At 35.6% G+C, this 20834-nt stretch overlaps 1 long non-coding RNA gene across 1 annotated transcript in view; it reads left to right on the forward strand.

Annotated features, from left to right (window-relative positions):
* Nucleotides 1-3611: 3611 nt before the first annotated feature.
* Nucleotides 3612-20834, forward strand: part of LOC118250830 (uncharacterized) — a 180541-nt gene continuing 163318 nt past the window's right edge. The window contains exon 1 of the long non-coding RNA XR_004779570.1: nucleotides 3612-3660. This is a non-coding gene — a long non-coding RNA (uncharacterized LOC118250830). The remainder of the gene's footprint in view (nucleotides 3661-20834) is intronic.

Below are 20834 nucleotides of genomic sequence, written 5' to 3' on the forward strand. Positions count from 1 at the left end.
ACATGATGACTTGTCACACCCTACAAAAAAATGCAATACACACTCTCTGGTGTGCTTGTTCCCTCCTTTGACTGGATGGGATCCAGATGATCAGTCACATGTTTTTCTGCCTTTGACTTCCTTACATTAAAGGTAATCAATGCCATCTATAGTGCTCAGTTTTGTATACAGTTAAGCATGTATCTCCCAGTTCCAACTTTCTTTATTAAAGATGTTGTACAGTGCTGCTTGATGCTGTGCATTTACCTGAAAAGGTTCAGGCAAAAGAAGACCATAATTTAACTAAAAAACAAGATATCGCTTTTTGGAACCACAAGGTTATTCTCATAGATAATGAGTGAATATCTGTATTGCATTTATATCATTGATTCAAGTTGCATAGTCTTCTAAAAATTTTAAAGCTTTCCCTCAACCAGATGAAGAGTCTTCTCTGTCTGTCTCTTTGATATGAATAGTTACAACAAATTGTCTGTCACAACGGGTACACATTCAAGCACTGCAGGAACGGGAAGGAAAGCTTGCAGAACCCTGTGGGCATCACACAAGATTTTAGTAAAATATTATAAATTATACAGTCACAAGAACTGTGTGAAATAGTCTGAATCTCTAGCGAAATCAAAGTGAACATCGGGTATCAGAATTAATGATTTTTGTGAGCGTCCTGGGCTCATTAACACAAAATCAGATCATTAGCAGGAATTTCTGACTCCTTGCCTATCCTCCTTATCTTCTGTGAGAGGCACTTGTCTTCTCTTCCCAGCAATCCAAGTGACACTTAACAGGCTTTTGTGGTGTTCTTTTTGTTGTTGTTTTTAATGGGGGAATTACTGGAGCTAATTTAGGAGGTTGTTGGCCCTAGGAAATACTCTGTGGAATATTGCACTCTCAATCCTTTCCAGTCAAAGTGATAGTATTGTAATTTAGGATGGCAAACAAAGTGTGAGCCACAAGTAGTCTAGAAAAGTATTCAACTGAACTGTTTAGCCTAGCAGAGAAAGGTGACAAATGCATGCTCGTTATGTGTGTCACCCTGTTAAAAACTACTTTTGTGCTTTATAGTATGATATCAGGTACAGTGAAGCCTAAACGAAATGTTTTCTGTAAGTAAAGAGAGAGAAAAAGAAAAAAAAATCCTTTGCTAAGTCCAAAGTTCAAAATACACTGATTTTGATTTTGAAAAATATAACTATCATAGAAAATAAATGTGAAAATTAATAGTGAAAATTAATTTCTCATTTCACTTCCAATATGTAAAAAAAAATAATGAAATACTAATACCGATGCAGAAAATAAATGGAGGATTTTAGATAATTCCAAGAGATTAGGGTTTCATCTCTTTTTTTTATTACCATTAAATACTAAACAGCCTCTTAAAATGAGAAAAAAAAAAAAAAAAGAACTTTTGCTTGTTTTTCCTCTGTATTCTCTGTTTCAGCTCCTCTTGCAATCAAGTTTAGGAGATTTGTTACTAGCAGGTTCATGAGAACTTTTGTCTCCTTAAAAAAAAAAAAAAAAGAGAGAGAGAGAAATGTGAACACAAAGCATTTTCAGTGTCTGCTTTTCACAGCTGATGTCCTTTAATTCTGTAACTTTATTTGCCTGAAAGTCCCTGTTGACCAGGTTTCACGCTGTGGTTTGCTTGAAAATTATGGAATATTCACACTCTGAATGTGACTCTAGAGACTTGTATTTTTGTGCATGCACTCACATCCACAGCAAAGAAAAACCTCCACTGACTCTAGTAATAAATCACCATATTACAACCATCAGGGCATTTAATTTACAACTCAAATCAATTGGGACTTGCTGATGCTAGACAGTAATATACTGTCAGTTTAAAAACCTGGATATTGCAGCTCAATGCGGATGGGCTGCCAGTCAGCAGAGTGACAAAGCGACAATTTATGGTTTGTAAAAATACGGCAGATAAATTGCAAGAAAAATGCACTGACTTCAGCAGCATAGTGTGTGCAATATGTTTGTGCTGAAAGGACTGGGAAAGGTGTGAAAAAAATACCTCTATGAAACTGAAATATTTTATTCACTTTAATATATGCTGGTTTAAAGGATCTGTTTAATGACTGAGACATTTAAAGAAAAGTAGTAAAACAAAATGTATATACTGGATATTGTCCTGGATAGTCATCTGATGTAAATGGATGTAACTTCCCTAGAGCTCACCAGAGCTGTATGGAAGGGTGCTAAGCGCAATGCAGAGGGTGCAGATGGATACAGTTCATGCTGCAGGCTGCTGCTATTGCAAGAAAATAGCTAGGGGTTTATAAGAAGCAGGATAATTCTTCTTAGTAGTAAAGAAACATGAAGAAAACAAGAGAAACAGATTTGTACCTAGACAAAGGCTTAACATCTCAAATGTCATATGGTCAAAAAGAGGAACAGTCCTTTTGCACTCTTGCAAATGTTTTTCTTCTTGAATTGAAAGAAAAAATGTACATACGGCTGCTACTTCCATTGTACCTCAGTTTTGGACAGGAACCCCATATAACTTTTGGTTTTCTGACCTTGGTGTTTTGTTGTTGGCATTATTGGTGGGGTTTTTATTTATTTATTTATTTTATTTTTAAGTCTGTCTGGAAATATAAAAATAGTTTTAAAAAAGCTGCAAGTTTTCTCCATACCAGCACTGGCCAGGCCTGGACAAATGGCTTCAGCCATAAGATGGCTGAATCACATCACTGCATGTGATTTATTTTCATGAGATTTGCTGCCTTTTCCCTCCTTACAAACAATTTTGAAAGAAAAGAATTGATTTGCTTGTGCATTTATGACAAGGTGAAATGTTGAAAATATTAATGCATATGGCATGCAAATTATGAAATATCATGTATAGTGAGTATGTATAAAGCATTCTTTAACCTAATTTGTAGGAAACTGATTTTTTTAAAGTAACCTATAAATAGGAAAAGGAGGCAAATTTGTCAAATACCACTTAATTGGTGTATTTTTAAACAATGAACAATCTAGTTAGCTTAGATAAATCAGCAACAAGAGTTTATACAGAGTCATTTTTACATTATCTCTTGGAGTATACATAATTCACATCCTAAACACATATTCAGCTGCGTTGTACATTTTTAGTGCTGTTCTGGTCTATTGCATACTGTAATTAATGTGCATTTTCTTTTTTTGATTGAATTCGACTGCCTTCAAAAGCTATTAGAATATGAAGTCCCCTACTACACTCTCCAAACAAAAGAATATTAAAAAGCACATTAAATGATTCTTGCTGTACACCACCCCACTGTAACTCGATCTTGACCCTCAGTGTTATTTAGTTTCTAAATTAGAATAGGAGGGTTGTTATTTTGTACTCATATCTTTTCAAGAGTTAGCCATTATCCTGAAATTCTCAAGTCTGATGACAAGAAACATGATTTTTTTCACATGAATTATCTCTGATAAGACCGATGGTCATAGAAAAGTCACCATATAGCTGTTAGAAGTGGCACAGGGAATTATTTAAGCGGCACAGAAGTAGAATTATATGAACTCCTTTAGTCCAGGAGTATTGTCATCATTTACACATTAGGACACGGTAAACTATTTAGCTGTTATTTATTCAAAATATTTATACATTTTTTTTTTTCCAGAGAGGTCATAAATCCTCAAGATATTTGAATCATTACCCTAACTGCATAGGTAAGTAACATGGGGCTCATGAGATTTAAGTAAATGCTTAATGGTCTCACAGTGACTCCAAGCAAAATGAAAAAATACTATGTCATCTGACTACTTCTAAGTGCAGTAGACATTTTTCCATCATGAAATGGGTTGTAATTGACAGCATTTTTCAATAACAGATAAAAGGACCTTCATTCTTCATAGACTTATCTAGGTAGAAGTCATGATAAATATGTAATCCAGAAGCTCTTGAGGCCCAATAATTCTATTTTAAATCTTATAGCTCTTTTTAAAACATTCAGTATTCCCCAAATTCCAAATTAAATTCTAATATGTGTTCTGCCTAGACACAGTCTTGCACTTCTACTGAAGCCAATTCTTGCTGGGAAAAAAAAAAAAAAAAAAAAAAAACACTGCTGATTTGTATTTTTGAATGCTTGTATATTTATTTTTTTAATATATATTTTTTATTTCAGAGGGAAAAAACACATTCAATAAATTCACATGAATCAGGGATATCTGAAATACAGATTGAAGTTTTTTTTTTCTCTCTCTGTTTTTCCTTATTCAGCTAAGTAAAGATTTCTACTAGATGTTGCTGAACATAGTCATTAAGAGTTAGGGTTTTAAAAAAATCCAGTTTCACATCAATACTGGTCCTTTCTATTGTGAAATTACTTTTTCTACCTCATTTAATGTTAGAAACTTGGCAATCATTATGCACTTTTATTTTTAACTTCATTTTTGATAGATGCATGTGTGAAAAACTTGAAAATTACAAAGATGGTTTTGCTGCTTACTCCGTAGTAAGCTGCTGCTTTTTAGTTTGCAGGAAGATGCTGAAATAATACAACAAACTACAAAACTTTCAGTAACTTATAAATGAATTCTCAAGAGCAGCTGACAGGTGTGTCTATGACGGTGATGTAATGCATTTGTGCCAGCAGCCTGGCAGTGAGAGACTTTGAGGAACCAGGATTCCAGCTCAGAAAGCCACAGCCTTGCTAGGGTTTGCAAGCATTTGTCCCAACCTGTGCAAGACATTATGTGCACAGCTGAGACCTTCTAGGGATCAGCCAAGCAGGGTAAGTAGCCCACCTAGTAGTAATGAGCTCATTAAGGGACATTATAAATGGAGCTTGAGGAAAAGGGACGTTTTCCTTCCTCCCTCCCTCCCTGTTTGGTAGCTGCTTTTTGTAAGAGTGCATCTAGGAATTACTACAGAAGCTGCACTGCATGAAAGGATGTAAATTTTTTGCTTATAAAGCCTTGGTGAAATGCATCGGTCTGTGCTATCAGAAGTGTGTTTTATCTGTTCTGAACTTCTATTGTGAACTAATAGATGAGGACTTTTGCTTATTTTCCTCATGAAATTAGTAAGGCAGAAAAGAAACATAATTAGTGGATCAACTCCTCCTAGATGTTGTTTAGGGTGAGATTTAGGACTATAGAGTCAGAAAACAAAAGCTTGAAGCTACAGAATAGAGGCTGGCTGTCATAGGAATGGCTTGGGTGCTGCTGTTTGGTTACTGCAGGCCTCCATTTACACCTTGGAGGGCAAAGCACCCTGTGCTGGACTGGTGGAGCTGCTCAAGTATTGTAGGCCAAGGTATTGATGTAAGTTCTTAAAAATGATAAAGGAAAAATGTTTGGCATAATATAACAGAAGGTGAAAGGGTCAGTCCTTTGTTTGATAAAGTAAGGATATGTCTCCTGTCAGTCAGTTGGCTATTCTTCTCTTGATTTTTTTTTTCTGCAGCAGGTAACTATAACTTCCTCATGGTTGCATAGCAACTGAACCATGACCACATTAGTGTTTAGCGGTAATTACAGCTTTACTGAAATTGTTTCAACAGAAATAAGTCTTCTCTGCCCATCTTTCCTCCCTTCCCTGGATGTAGGTTATTTACCAAGATTTTAGCCATTCATCTCAAAGAGGAAGCCATCAGGCTGAATAAAAATTAGCAGCTGTGTAACACCTCATTAATAAAGCAGGTCTGTTGTGCTCTATAAGTGATAAATGTGTAAAGCTTCCAAATGATGAGGGTACAGATAGTCCTTTGCTCATCTCTATATACACATATACACATGGTACAGCCCAATTAAAATTTACATGGGTATCTCTGAAGGCTGCCATTCCAAGTATCAAGAGGCATTTATGTCTCTAACTTGCAAAGTGGAGAGCGTTAGTAACCGATATTGTTGAATTACCAGTTGTCCCTGGAAACAAAAGGCTTTCCAGGCTCTGTGCATAATGATGAATTTTAAAACAAAGTGCACTGCTAATATGTATTACTTTATCCTCCAGTTAGATTCTGTAACTTTAAAATTTGCATTGTGGAGGCATAGTCTTGCTCCTAAGTGGATACAACTTTCACTGCATTTTGAATTGTAAGCAACCAGACTTTTAATAAAGTTGTCCTGATATGGATGAGACAATCTCTGCCGTGAACTTTCATTTCTGCAGCCTCTCTCTATTCAAAAACAATACTTTGCAAGACTTATTTAAACTTTTTAACCTGAAGACTTAATTGGCCTGCATTTTTCTCTACATTCCATGCATTATCTTATGTAAGGTGAAAAATACCAACAGTATCTTTACAGTTTCTATCTACATCCACCTGTAAGTTTCTTAACTTATGGAAAAAACAGTACTACAACTTGTTAGGATCATTTCACAGAAAGAACAAAATGGTTTTACAATAGCAGCTGATGTATAACACAAGAAAAATAAGAATAAAATATTTTAGTACCCCTTATCTACCTGTTCATCAATAACTTTTGCTGAATCAGTCACTAAATACACAACAAATTCATACTCAGAGCATTTCACCAACCTCTTCTTGAAGATATAGCAGTACTTTGAGGTTGTATCTTACATTCTCCTGCATTCAAAATGAGATAACAGTAGGAGGGCTTTTGTCTGATTCTAGCTAGCAAACTGTGCTAAATATCTTCCTTGACTGAACATGGCTTTTCAGTCAGATTTGCAACATAATTTGAACTAAAAGAGAATACTGGTGTAACATACTATTTACTGGACTGTTTTACTATACCACCTCTAATGTGACTGGTATCAGGAAAACAGATTTTTCTTCCCTTGCCCTTCTTTAATTAGTGATGAGCTTGATTAGGACTTAGAAACACAACAAGTAATATTAAACTCAGTATGTTCCTCTATTTTTTTCATTATCAGACTTTGAGTAGAAAAAGGGAATAAAATGATTGGTAATGCACCTGGAACCCTTCTTATTTTCAAGTTGATTGATACTGCTACTACTTATGGTAGGGTTGGAAGGACAGAGACGAATGCTGCAATCCACTCAATAAAATTATGCAACTAATGCATAAGTACCAAATTGGCTGCCAAATGTGCTTAAGTAAAAGCAGACCTTTTCTTTTTATTCATTGGTGTACATAAATTTGGAGGAAAATTCAAATCTCTGGCAGCAGTAATACATCATTTTTATCTTTGTTTCCAATGTCCTACAACTGTACAGAAAGGAGCTCTGCCTGAGGTGATATAGAGCAATACAAAGAATGTGCTATAATCATAAAGTGGAAATATAATTGCTCTCTAATCAAAAAGACATTTTTGATGTCTTTCTATAATTATATTACTCCTGCAAAAAAAAAAAAAAGTGTAAACATCAAATCCAGGATTGAGCATGGTTAAAAACCCCCACAGGAAATACTTTTCATGAGACTCTCACTCCATTTAAATAAAAGGTAGTATATATCTCAGTGAGGAGCAGAGCTCAAGATAGACTCATGAGGGACACTACTGACTAAGTAGATTTTGTGGGCTCAGAACAGCAATCTTATCTGTATAAATGGGTCTTTTGATTTAAGATTGATACATAATGGAAAACCACTGTGCTGGGTGCCTCTATAAAACCTAATTTTCGTTAAGGATTCTGGCTCACTCTTTGGTGTTTTGTACTGATTTACTTATTTTGTTTAAAATGTACTCCTCAGTAAGCAATTCCATTCTGTCTGACGAGTGCTGCAAAATCAGAGCACAGGGACACCTTTTCTTCTGATCAGTTTCTTACTAGACAGTATGCGTTATCTGACAAATAACTGCATAACCATGGTTTAATCTCTTCTTTGTCAGCGTTTTATTTTTTCCATAATGCTTTGAGACTCAATTGCTCTCTCCTCTATGTCCGTTATTTTAATCTACTACTGCTGTAACTATGCTTTGCTTTTGTTTTCCAGGATCAGTGTAGATCAAAGTTTAGTTTTCCTGAACAAGGAAATACTAAAGTGTTCTTAAAAATAGAAAAATCAAGGTAGAGCTCTAGTACATCAAGTTCATACTTCTATCACAGACATCACTAGCAAATTCCTAGAGATTTAAAAAGTAAAGCAAAAACACTTTTCTCAAACAGTTGTGTTCTGAGAAGGAGTAAGTTTTCTTGAAACTTGGAGCAGTCACTTTTTATTCTGAAGCACAAATATGAACCTTAGCAATCATGCTTGAAAGTCAAAGATATACAGAATAATAAATGCACAATTCAGTTGTGGTACCTCACTTTTATCCTTTACTTGTATGTCAGTTGGAGCCTAGTTTTCAGTCCAAAGTGCCAAGTTCTTTTTTATGTACACTGTTTGATTTTTTTTTCCTTCGGTGTTTTTCTGCTCAGTCTCGCAATGCTGATTTGCTGAGGTCTTGAACTCCTGCTGTTTTCTGTAGTTGACAAGGCTAATCCATACAATTCTTCTATACATACTAGTGTTAAAGGAACAATCACTTTCCTCTTATCTTTACTACCATGTAAACTCATCACGGAGACTGAGTCGATAAGGAAGTGTTGATTCATCCTTTACTTTGGATATCAAGGCAGAGACCCTTAAGTGATGCACAGTAGGTTTATCTTAGAAATAAAATGAAGCTTGCTTGGGTTTTACTAGAGAGGGATGTAACCCATATCCCAATTAGCTGTTTATTAAATGAGGTGCTTGATGGGAGCTCGCTGCTGTGCTAGGATAGGGACATTGGTTTTGACAGCAGTAAGAAAACCTTTTCAAATACAAAAGTTAAGCTATGGTTAAAGAACATTGCCTCTGATTGACTAAACTTTGAAGAAGAAAAGCAGTGTTTTACTGTGGTAGAAACTGTTAAACATGGTGATAAATACTCTGCATAGATTAATAAAAGATTATCTTGAGAAATTTTAATATTATTTCAATGTGAAAATTAATTATAAAACTAAAGTCCTATTCAATAGAAAAAATGGAAGGATACCTTACACATGAGCTAATGTTTTTCTACTGTCTTCCTGTAAATGTCCAGAAATACAATGGATTTTGCTTACTTCATATGAAATCTAGAGGAAATAACATACATGAGAGAGGTACTAAAGTGGAAATCAGAAAAAGAAACTGTTTTGGCTACTGCGTTCTCTCTTGATTCTTCATGCAATAATGAACCCCTTTTCAGTGAGAATAGGCATTATACAATAATACAAACTGACAAGAGAGCTGTAATAATTATGCAGGATTTGAAAGGCCTCGCATACTCAGATGACAGGGATATAAAGGAAATGCTATTTAATGCTATATATCATGATTTTATATTCAGGATAAATGAATAATTAACGATGATGGAACAGCTAATGAATAACATCTTTGACCACAACAGAAAGAAAATTCCTAATGCAGATCTCAGAACCAAATTAGACTGAAGAATGCACAATGCACTACTGACTTGCACATCAAAATGTTCAACATGTTAGATTTTAATAGTTGTCCAAGTTAGTGACTATGAAAGTTCTAGCTTCTCCTGGTGAATGAACATCTGTTGAAGTCTGATGCACCATAGTTACAGAAAATGTTACCTACAATTTTTAATATTTGCAGTGTTTTTCTCTTTGTAAAGTCACACAAATGCCTAGACAGAAGGGAACAGGAAGATCTAGCTAGATCTCCATGCCACTGATGCTGTTATGCTTTGGTTATTTTTTTTCCTGGAATTGTTCTTATATTCTAATAATATACATTGTTCAAATATCCCAAATTCACCCAACCATGATTAACGACTTTTCAGTTAAAATGCTTTTTCCTAATGTGTGAACTTTATGTTCTTCAAGATTACTATTACAAAACTGTGGTAAAACAAAAATCAAATTAGAGTAGTACAGATGATTACTGCTATAACCACCTTTCTATGTATGGGGGAAACATCCTGTGTGGTTTTTGTTGCTTTTCCACTTCTGCATATTTATACCTTAGTATGGTAGGAAAACTTGAGAGTAGTATACCATTGAGGCTGTAATAATGCTGAGTGGGTGAAATAAGTCCCTTGAGTATCTTGAGCTTAATACATCCATGAACTAAGTTTACCTCTTTTTTCCCTCTGAGGCAAACCACTCATGACTTGAATTGGCTGAAATCCACTGAAATCTGTAAGCCTTTTCTTCAACACCACCTATGATCAGATAATTATTCCATATTTCTGCTTTGGAGTTGTCTTTTAATGGACACAGAATTCTACATTTACCTTATTATATTTCCTTTATAGATTATTTTTTCAAGTCCATTTTGAATTCTTATCACTTTTCTTGGAAGTGCTGAAGATGTTTCTCAGGTGGATGACATTCACAACTTTCTGTTCTGTTGTGCAAAACCTTTGTTCAGAATATAAAAGAATTCAACTAGAAACAAAACTGTAAAAACAGTTGAAAAGTCTTCCTAGCTTCTCTAACAGTTACTAGCTACAGTTTGAATTTAGATTTCCAGCCAGCTGTGCATACCTTATTTCACCCAGTTATATTTCTTCCCTTCACTTAGAAAAATGTCATATGAGACAATGTCAAATATCAGATTGATTTGACTGGATTTGTCCTTGAGAAATCTTTTTCAGTTACTTCTTAGCTTAATTTCAAAGGAAATTAGGCTTCTGCAATCACGCTGTGTCTGTTCTTCCTGATTAATAACCTCTTTTCAACCAAGTTTGACATTGACCAGAGGGATAGAAATCTCAAATATAATTAAATCTCTGTGCACTGCAGGGAAGTAGGCAGCTAGGTAAATGAAAAGTGCCTTTTATAAGATAAAGACTGAAGATTCAACTCATCCAGAGACTAGAGAATCCATACAGGGAAGATGTTACTAATTGCCTGACCTTGGAGAAGTTTCACTGGGTGCTCAACATCTTATGGACACCAGAGCCATAATAGCAGAGTGCTATTCTATATAAGAGAAAAAACATACTTCTGATCTTATCCATGTTTGAGTGAAATACCTCATGTTTTGGTACTTTCTTCAGGCATCAAGGTTAGTGATAGGTTTATAACTTTTCTGAAGTTTAGATGACTGTTTACTCTTTATTTCTCTTGAAAGTTACCTTGCATGATTTTTTGCGAAGAGTTAGTAATGGTTCAGAGACCACTTCTGAAAGTTTGTTAATGATTCTAAACAGGAATTTTAGCAAGCTGTACCGATATAAATACAATTCATATTCATATATCTGAAATGTTACTTTATTAGCTTGTCTTTTCCTGATAATTAATTTTGCTATCTGATTACTTTATTTCTATGAAAGCTAAACTAAGGAAGTTGTCTCTCTTCATATATTGTCTATTATGTACATAACCAAACATGGACAGAAAAAATACTCTTCTGCTTTCCTTCATTTTCAGGAATTGTATTTTGTTGCTTTTTATGTCTCTAATGTTCTTTACCTACATTGCAGCCATTACTCTTTTTACTTTTCCTTTGGTAGACAACTATTTCCATTTACTACTGAATCAAAGAAGAATTAAAGAATTCTTGACTTTCAGACTAATAGTGAGGCTTTGATGCAGACATACCTCTGAATTGTGGTTCTACCATGTGTTAGTGTAAGTTCTCCATTATTCCTTTTACAGTTCATACTATATTGATTGGCTAACGCAGAGCTTGAGATAGAAGATTAAGAGGCAAGTCTTGATGCTGTACAGATTACAGTTTACTTAGATATTCAAATATTTTCCTGATGTCTTTTGTTTCTCTAAATGTTAGTTTCTGCAGGTGGAGTAGAATTCAGTTTTAAGTTTATCAGGGTTTATAACAGCTATGTTAGGGATCAGTACAGACTTAAATAATAGTTACCTTATATCTATCTTCAGAATATGCACATATAACAATGAAAACCTTTCTGCTTACACAAATGATGTTTTGTGCAACTATTCCTTTAACACTTGCTTTGCTATTACTTGTAATCTACAATAGAAAACAAAATGTACATAAGTAAAAGGTATATTAATTTGTTTTATTTCTAATGTCTTACCAAGACCAAAAAATACAGAAAGAAAAAATTACTTATTTTTGTGTATTTCTGTTCAATTTTCTGATGGCTGAAGAAAGTTGTCTGCATAGCAAATGGGCAGATGGAGCTGGAAAATTAGTCTGCAGAGCATGGCTAGTAGTGCAAGCTGCAGATCAGAATCACATGCTGTTAAACTGTCCCCAAGTCCCTTTCTTGCTTTATTTTACAGTCTGCTGAAAGATGCACAATTCAGGAAGGAGTTCTGGAAGTTTAAATTAACACAAGCAGAAAGAAATCCTTTAATTTTGCCTAGTTAAGTTAGCTGCTTGTGGTAAATATTTTTCTTTCATCCCACCAAAATGCCTTTGGTTTTGCTCATGGAAAGTCTTTACTATTTTGCCCTAATTAATAAATAAAGCTTAAGATAATGAATGAGGGAAAGAAAAAGCAGCTTAACTTTTCCATAAAAGTTGACAACATTGACTATACATACAAAAGTGTTCTAATAAACTGGCTTCAAGAGGCAATCAAAAGATATTCCTGAACTCCTAAAACTATACCAAGCCTCTGTCTCTGGTAGACAAAAGCAGGGATCCAAGACTTGAGTGTATTCCTGAGACTGAATAGCCTGCTTTTATTTTCAGTTTTGGGTTGCATTTCCTTGTGTACATACAAATTCATTAGGTTATTACTGAGGTTCCCAATTTATATTGTTGCTTAGTGAACGGATGGTCTTGCTACTTCAGGGACTTGGGCAAGGTAATTCTGTACTTAGGTATTATTCATGATTCATGATGACATAGATAGCATGGCCAAAGTATGTCAGAAATGGTAGGGACAGTTTAATTTGTCAACTCCAGTTCCTGTTTACTACAGGTAACCACATCATGCAATCCATTTCAGAACTGATAGAGTTTTTCCTTAGATGTAGTTCAACTAAGGGGGAATTTCTGACAGAAAATTGCCCAATGCCTGCAAAATCAGCAGTTTTCTACTTTTTCTTTCCCTTTTAAAAGACTAATATTCTCACATATACTGTTGACAGCAAATTCCCAACCAACCCTTCTGCTGATTTTTTTATTGTCCTTATTTAATAGCTAGCTAGATAAGTGAGCATAGCAAAGGCAGAACTATTAATTTAGAGTACATAATGGTATCTCCATTTCTGATTGTAGGCTGAGGAAGCACACTATGCATTTGAATGTACAAATCATTTTAGGAAATCCTTAATTATCCAGAAATTCTTTAACTGTAGTTATTTGAGGTTAAAATCAGAAGTGCACGCATCAGTAAGATGAATCCAAGAACAAGATTGTTAAAGTTCTGAACTTGATGGCCTTTCTACAACCTTAGTTAATTCTAACTTTTGGAAACTGCAGTCTATCTGGTATGTTCATACTATCCTGTAATACTTGCAAGTGTAGAATAATATTTATATAACATTCTGAGAAACTACTGATGGAAGAATACTTCTAGTTATCAGGCTTTTCAAAAGTCAAGGAGTAATCTTGGTACCTTCTTGTGTTTTTTTTCCAGTTGTAGATAGCATATTGACATCAGTTACTTTCAGCTGGAACTGTTGCTGCTATGGAAGAGTTTCTTATTAAGTGCTTGAGAAGAAACCTTGAAAAGAAGTCAGAATTAAAAAAAAAAAAAGTTTCTGTTTGGTTCCACTTGCTTTCTAAATGCAGAATTTCTATTACTGAATTGCACACACACACACACAAAAAAAAAAAAAGGAAAAAGATGTTAAGACTCCAGCAGATATGATTCAGTTTTATCCCTGATAAATAGAGCTGCATTAAAAATACATAAGGAAGTGAATGAACTCTTTCCTTTTACTGATTAGAGATGTGACTTATCTTATTCATCACAAATTAGTATTAAATTTGTTTTTAGCACAGCTTTATAAAATGATCCTCTTTGTTTACTTACCAGTAGTAATCTAGGCCAGACTTCAGTGATAATGAGAACTCCAACTAGATGACCATGCTTCTGGCAGAATATCATGCATTTATTTGTACAAATAACCACCTACAGCAGAACCTTTTAGATATTCATCAGTAAAACAATTGTTTCCATATATACAGAAAAAAAAGGCAGCAAAACCAATGAAATGCAGTTTTATTATACTTAAGCCAGTTCTCCAAAGAATATTAACTTTTTTTCCACTATTTGATCAGTTAAAACTACAGTAGCTAAAGTGTAATACACATTACTAAATATTAGAAGGAATTAGATTGGGAAGGCTTTTTCAACATGAATTAGCCATACTTGCATTCAGCTGGCATTGTTAATCTCTTTATTTACTTCACTATGCATGTACATATATTTGTATACATACATATTTATCTGCTTGTGTAAATATATTATTTGTATTTATAGAAGCCATATTAAGGGTAAGCCATATGATCAGGCTGATGGGAATGTGGCTTGGCAGGATGCTGGTAGCATCCACTCCTTTCACAGTGGAATTGCTGCTCAGCCTCTGCCAAGTTTCAAGGTGTGATTGAATGGATGGTACATGCTGTGGCTCAGCAGATATAATGTGCTGTTATTTGGAGAGTTCACTGTTAAATTTGTTTTTTAAAATCAGCAGCTATTCATGCATGGATTCAGTTGCAGCATCCCATGTCTTAAATTTTTACCTGGTAGGGAGGATTCAGGACCTAATTTATGGAACTAAAAGGAAGAGAAGAATCGGTCCTTGCCCTCGAATGAAAACCTACCCACAGAATATCTCTGCAGCTGCACTTGCTAGAGGCAACAAAGTCCAACTATACAGGACATCATATACCTTTAGAAAGATGAATAAAGAGTAAAAAGCTACTTTATGGCCCAGTGGATTGTTTTTCTCTTGGACAAAGTGCTCTCACTTGTAGAGCTCTGAATACGTTCCCTTTGTACTTAGTGAATAATAAGAGTACAAAACAAATGCAGGCTTTGAATACACGAGAAACCTTTTTTGTGAAGAAAGTGTTTCCTTCTAGATGATCAGTTGCACTAGTCTAGGTGATTATGCAAACTCCTAATTCATTAAACAAGATCTTCCATGCTCTTTATCTGGGAAAGGGAATTACAGTGAAAAATGCTGGAAGTTATAAAACTAGAATGAATAGTAGGTATAGATATCTGTACCAGAGTTTATTTGTATCTTTGTGTAGGTGGATTTGTTTTGCTTTTATAGAGCCATTTGCAGGATATTCTTCAGCGTATTTTGTCTCTATTTTATGATTCTCTACTGAAACTCCAGAAGAAAATGCTAAAAACTACTGCATACATCCTCTAAAACCTTCTATAAGGATATATATTTGTATGGCATTACAATCTCAGGGAACTATTCTTTTGATGTCTAGAGATTTCAAAAGCTGTACCTGTTTAGCCCTATAGTAAGAGTTCATTCAGCTACAATGAGATGTAAAAGCAGTGCTGTCAGAGGAGGAGGGCATAGTTTTCACTCAGATCCTATGGAGATGCGCACCAGTGTTTGGTTAGTGAAGCTACAATGAAATGGTAAAACTGATGCCTTTCTCAGGCTTCTCCTCGATTAACTGGTCTGAGATCTTCCTTAAGATAAAAGTATATGGGGAACTATTGTTTTGGTGTACCTGTGAACTTGGACATGACTAAATTGGCAATATTTGTATAATATTCAGAAACTTCTAAATGTTGACACAACTATTACTGGAATGGGATTCTAAACATCTTTGACTCCCTTGAGAAAGAGAGCAGCCCCCTGTAGATATGATAATCATGCAAAGAGCTTAATCTTTTACTATTAGCGTGTGCAGATCAGACTAGAGTTTAATTTTATAGAAAGCAAAGATATTTTGACAGTAATTTTTTCAGTTGATTTTTTTCAGTAGTAGTATTGTGATTATGGAAGAGTTCTGTATAGCTTTAATGGCCATAAAGGGGGTGGGGTGGGTGGGGAACATTCACAGTTCTTTAATACATTTACTAGCTCTTCAGGTGAGATCTATCCGAACATTCATAATATATTTGGCTGACTTTGCATTTATAGATCCCTAACTTAAAGGGACAATTTAAAGGAACATTGTTAATATAAAAGACTTGCATATCTATCTTGGCCCCTTAAGGCAGAAATTAATCCACTTTGAAATTATTAAAAAAAAAATCCATGCAATAATCACCAAATACAAATCCTCCTTTCCCACTTCCTATGTAGAAACCTGAGTAGATTAGTAAAGCAATGTGAACAAAAGAGAATATGCTCTGGAACAAGAGGGGTGAAATCTACTACATATGTGAAATGCAAGATTCTTAATCTTTCCTCACTTTCATGTCACAAATCATTTAAATACTAAATGGAGAATTATATCTTGTTTTAATTTTCAGTACATATTCAAAATTCGTGAGTTTTGATTAGAGGTAGATATCTGATTTGTACAACGCGAGAATTGCGTAGTTCTTATAAAGGAATGATAGAAGATAGAGCTGTAAGGAACTGTTACAAATAATTCATAATTGCTGTGCCTATGTTAAGTATGTCAAATCAGCTAATATTGCAGCTCTTTAACAACAATAATCATAATTTAATATCTTTTTTTTATAAGGGCAGTGGATGTCTAGCAGATAGCTTGCAAGTAGAAAACATTCTGGTACCATTAGGTGAGAAAATCACATTGGTTAATATTTTACAGGCAGTGTAATATAAGCCTAGTTAATTAGAATGTTTCAATGTTTAAATTACAAAATCAAAGATAGATGCCCCCCAAAAAGTAAGCAAAGTAAATATAAAATAAACCAACAGTAGCCAACTCCAAGCAGTTGCACATTTGTCTGCTTCAAAGAGGCTTTCAGTTACAGTTGTAATTTCTGTTGGGGTAGAATCTTTCATTTCAAAGCTCTTTTCAAGGAAATATTTTTTGAGCAACTCTTCTCTGTGTGTTGTGATATAGGAGGGAGCCACCTCTACAAAAGCTCTGCTCTGAGCTTAGTGTTGGACTGTACGCTCTCCAGACATTGTTCCCAATCTGAATTATTTCATGAGTCCCTGAAGTGTCACGGCTTTTTGCAACAAGAAGCACTGTTTCATTAGTGGCAACTTCAAGGTAACAAAAGCGTAACCCCATTTGTACTTAGTTGCTTATCAGAAGCAAGATTTTTTTCTATATTTCATCAGTAATATTTTCAGTTAGTTTAAATGCAAATAACAGGTATATGATGTAGAGAAATATAATTTTGTCAATATGCTGCTGGGATGAAATTGTGTTCTTAAACACTAAAAATAGTGCTGATAAACATGATAGCTATGATGATTACCAAAAAAATTGTGAAGAGCAAGGAAGTTTGGACAAGTATTAATCTAAACAAATGCTCTAAAACAAATAACCAGTAAGAGAAGGTGAAGTAATCAGTACAACAGATGTCTATAGTGAAGATGTTCCTTTTGATGTGTCCATACACCTAGAGTTCTGAAGAGTTGGGTTCAGGGCTTCAGTCAGCCCCAGGATAATCCAGAAAGACAGCGGTGTTGATGAGGTAGACCTGGCCAGATATATTCGGGGATGTTTTTTTCCCCAGAACACTGGTGACTGTCAATGACTTGTTAGATGCAATAAGTCAAGTTTACAGGAAGACACAGTAATCTGTTCCTTGTTTATCTAATGGTACATCTTTCTGCCTTTATCAGTTAAACTGATCTTCAGATTTGAGATAAGGACCACATTTGCTATTAAAAAAAAATAAAAATGACATTTACCCTGTATGTTTCAGTGTAGGTGTTTCACCACCTAGCTGCTTCTGTGTGCATTTCATTTAATCCCCTCAGGCTTTTCATTGTTAGGCATTTTAGTGTCATAATCTGCCTGCCTGAAGCTGTATTTATTTGAGGGACTGATGTTCTTAGTTAAATTTTAAGTTGAAACGGGTGAACAGATGAGATCTTATCCTCTGCATATCATAGTTAATTGAGTCAGTTTATTTTTGTCTTAAACTCTGAAATGGATAGTTTCAACAAACATTTTATCATTTACAGCAGCCTTTTATTTGTCGTTGTATTAACAAAGGTAATCACCAATATGTCACTACACATGAATCCTTGTTTCAGCTCAATATTAAACCGTAGTCATTAGTATCTTCAAACCAAACTTCTCTGTGTATCAGTTCTTTAAGAAACACAATTCTTTTGTTGGAGAGAACCTTTAAAATAGTAAGTTTTGTGTGCTGTATGTTTCCCAAACATCCACAGTAGAGACTATCTAATTTGTTACACATCTTATTTGTAGAGGTTGACCTACAATAACAGTTCTTATATTTCCTTATTACAAACTACAGGATTTGCAATACAGCAATCATGTTGCAAAGCCTGAGAATCTAAATGGATTTTGAAAGAAGGAGGGGGAAGAGGTTGGGGGGAAATTATGTGCCCACTGCCTCTGCTCTTCCTTCCTTTTGAAATTCCCTCACTGGCAGTTAAGAACATCAGATGTTCTGAAATCTCCTGGTTGGTGCCAGCTGATTGTTCTGCCCTGCAATCTGGGTGATGTGCAGGTCAGCCTCTTTACTGCACCTGATTGCTCAGCTAGAAAAACGGAATAGTACCTAAGATGTCCAGGAAATCTAAGACTGAGCCCCAAGTGGCATTTGTAATTTAGAAAAAAAAAAAAAGTGCTTTTATTTTGGTAGTTTAGGGGGCATTGTTTGAAATGCAACTACTTCAGTGAGTAAACAATACAGTCCAGAAAGTTTTTCAGTTAAATGTCAATCAGACTTTTCATTTAAGCCAATAAGCAATTTAATTCATTTCAATTCTGTAATTTCATTTCTATAAATATTACAAAATTTTGCTCTAAATTTACTATATAAAATAAAACCTCATACCATCTAGCCCCTCTTGCAGCATTTCTAGAAATACTTGAGCCAGATATGTATGATGAAATCTAAAACCTCTCAAGTCTATCCAATTTACCTTTAATTGTTGTTTACATGTGTACTGCATAAGCACACCTATCAAAGGGAAATGTAACTCTGCCCTACAGTCAAGTAATGAAGACAAACCACAAGTAAAGAAACAGTAAGAAACAACTCCTTTAACTTTTCAATTTCTGAAGATTCTGCTTGAGAAGATCCCCTTCTCGGGGGACCCACTGCATATCTCCAGGTTGCCTCTAGGGCAGAACCTGAGTTTCTTATCAACAAACAAGCAAAGAGCTGGTGTAAATATTAGATGCAGCATGTGCCCTAAGCATGAAAAAAATAGGATGCTGTAGCTGTGTTTCTCAGATTCTGTCACAGTTCTTCTGTCTGGGCATTGTGTGGTCTCAAGATGAGCAGCTGCCTTTTCAGCAAACTTATTGCTTTTTCACCTAAGCACCTAGAAAATTTTCTTCAGCGTTGTCCAGGAAAATCACTTGTTTCTGGTGTTGGTCACTGCAGTGAAGAATATTTGAGTGAAACATGGTAGGGAGGCAGCAACTCCTTACTCACCATGGGTAGAGGGCAAATACAGACTATGTAGTTATGTGCAGGTACACATATATGTAGGTATATTTGTATTACATGTGTAAGTAATTGATTTAAACCGTAAATTCCAAGGCAAACTTGTATGTAGCCTTATTTGGGCACATGAGTAAATTAGAGCTCTGGGAATTGTTACAGTGTAGAAAAAATCTGGCACAAAATGGACCTGTACCAGTGCTAATAAACTTGCTGGCCTCTAAAACAAGGCAAACGTGCCCCAAGTGTAAAGCGGTTGGAGTGTTATCTGGCAAGGAACACTATCCCATAGGCCTTTTTGTGCTCCAACACCTTGCCAGCAGCACATGCTTTCTTTTTTGTCCCAACGAATGTGTAGACACTTCTGTAGTCACTTCAAGTGACACCAATATGTGCTTCCTCCTCAGATTGGCAATCTGAGTGCTCAGTGCTGATAGCTACTATTTAACATCAAGATCTTGAATACAAGAATGCCCTTTGTTCATATCTGTGCTAGGTTTCATAGGGAGGGAAACACACCTTCCTTGCCTTTGTCAGCTAGTGTAAGCTTCTTTCATAGAATGGCTTGGATTGGAAGAGACTCTAAAGATCATCTAGTTCGAACCCGCTGCCTTGGGCAGGGACACCTTCCACTAGAGCAGGTCGCTCAAAGCCCCATCCATCCTGGCCTTGTTTCTTCAGAAAGAGTGAGCTGTTCCTTCATAGAGCCTGCACAGCATGCTTGCCTTTACCCGTCTTCTGTGCAGGCACCTGCATCACAAACTGCTGTCTGCAACAATAGTAGTGGGGAATGCTTTATTTCTCTTGGGAGAAATCGGGTCATAATGGGTTTCCAGAGCTTGTTATGTGTGGATGGCAGCACTTTTGGTGTTGTGCCTAGTCACAAAGGCTTCCCTACAGCGTGAAGGGAAGCAGGATTGGATTAGGGAGGCGGAGAAGATGCAGCCCATCCTTGTGGTTTAATGTTTCCCCAATGAGCCTTCTGGACTGCTCTGGAGAGCCACTGAGCCCCTGGTGCCTTTGCAGGCTCCCCTTGGGAGCATGTTACTTCTCAGCACTACCACATGTGCTGACACAGTGTGTTCCAAATACAGTTTCTACAGGCTACCCTGTTTCATTGCTTTTCCCTCTACTATTACCTCTCCTCATAGAACTGCAAATATGCATCAGAAGTATGCAAAAGATTGAAGATGAGGTGGTTCTTCTAAAACAGTAAAGTTGGAGCGAAGATACTAGAAAACCCTTTGAACTACATTATTAATCTTTGTTATGCAGCTGACTCTTTCTTCCTTTACATAGCTTGAAGGAATTGTCCTTTCCTTTTCTGTCGGGAGGTCTTTGCTTTATAATTCTCTCTTCAATCTCCTCTGCCACTGTAAAAAGACTGTTTCATAATACCCTTGAAGTCATTCTGTCCCCAGCGGGTGCTTGACTTGAGTTTAAATTCACCCCCAAGTAGATATGTTATTTTATGTAC

This window comes from Cygnus atratus, chromosome 5, assembly GCF_013377495.2.
Source record: "Cygnus atratus isolate AKBS03 ecotype Queensland, Australia chromosome 5, CAtr_DNAZoo_HiC_assembly, whole genome shotgun sequence".
In the NCBI taxonomy this organism is placed as follows: Eukaryota; Metazoa; Chordata; class Aves; order Anseriformes; family Anatidae; genus Cygnus; species Cygnus atratus.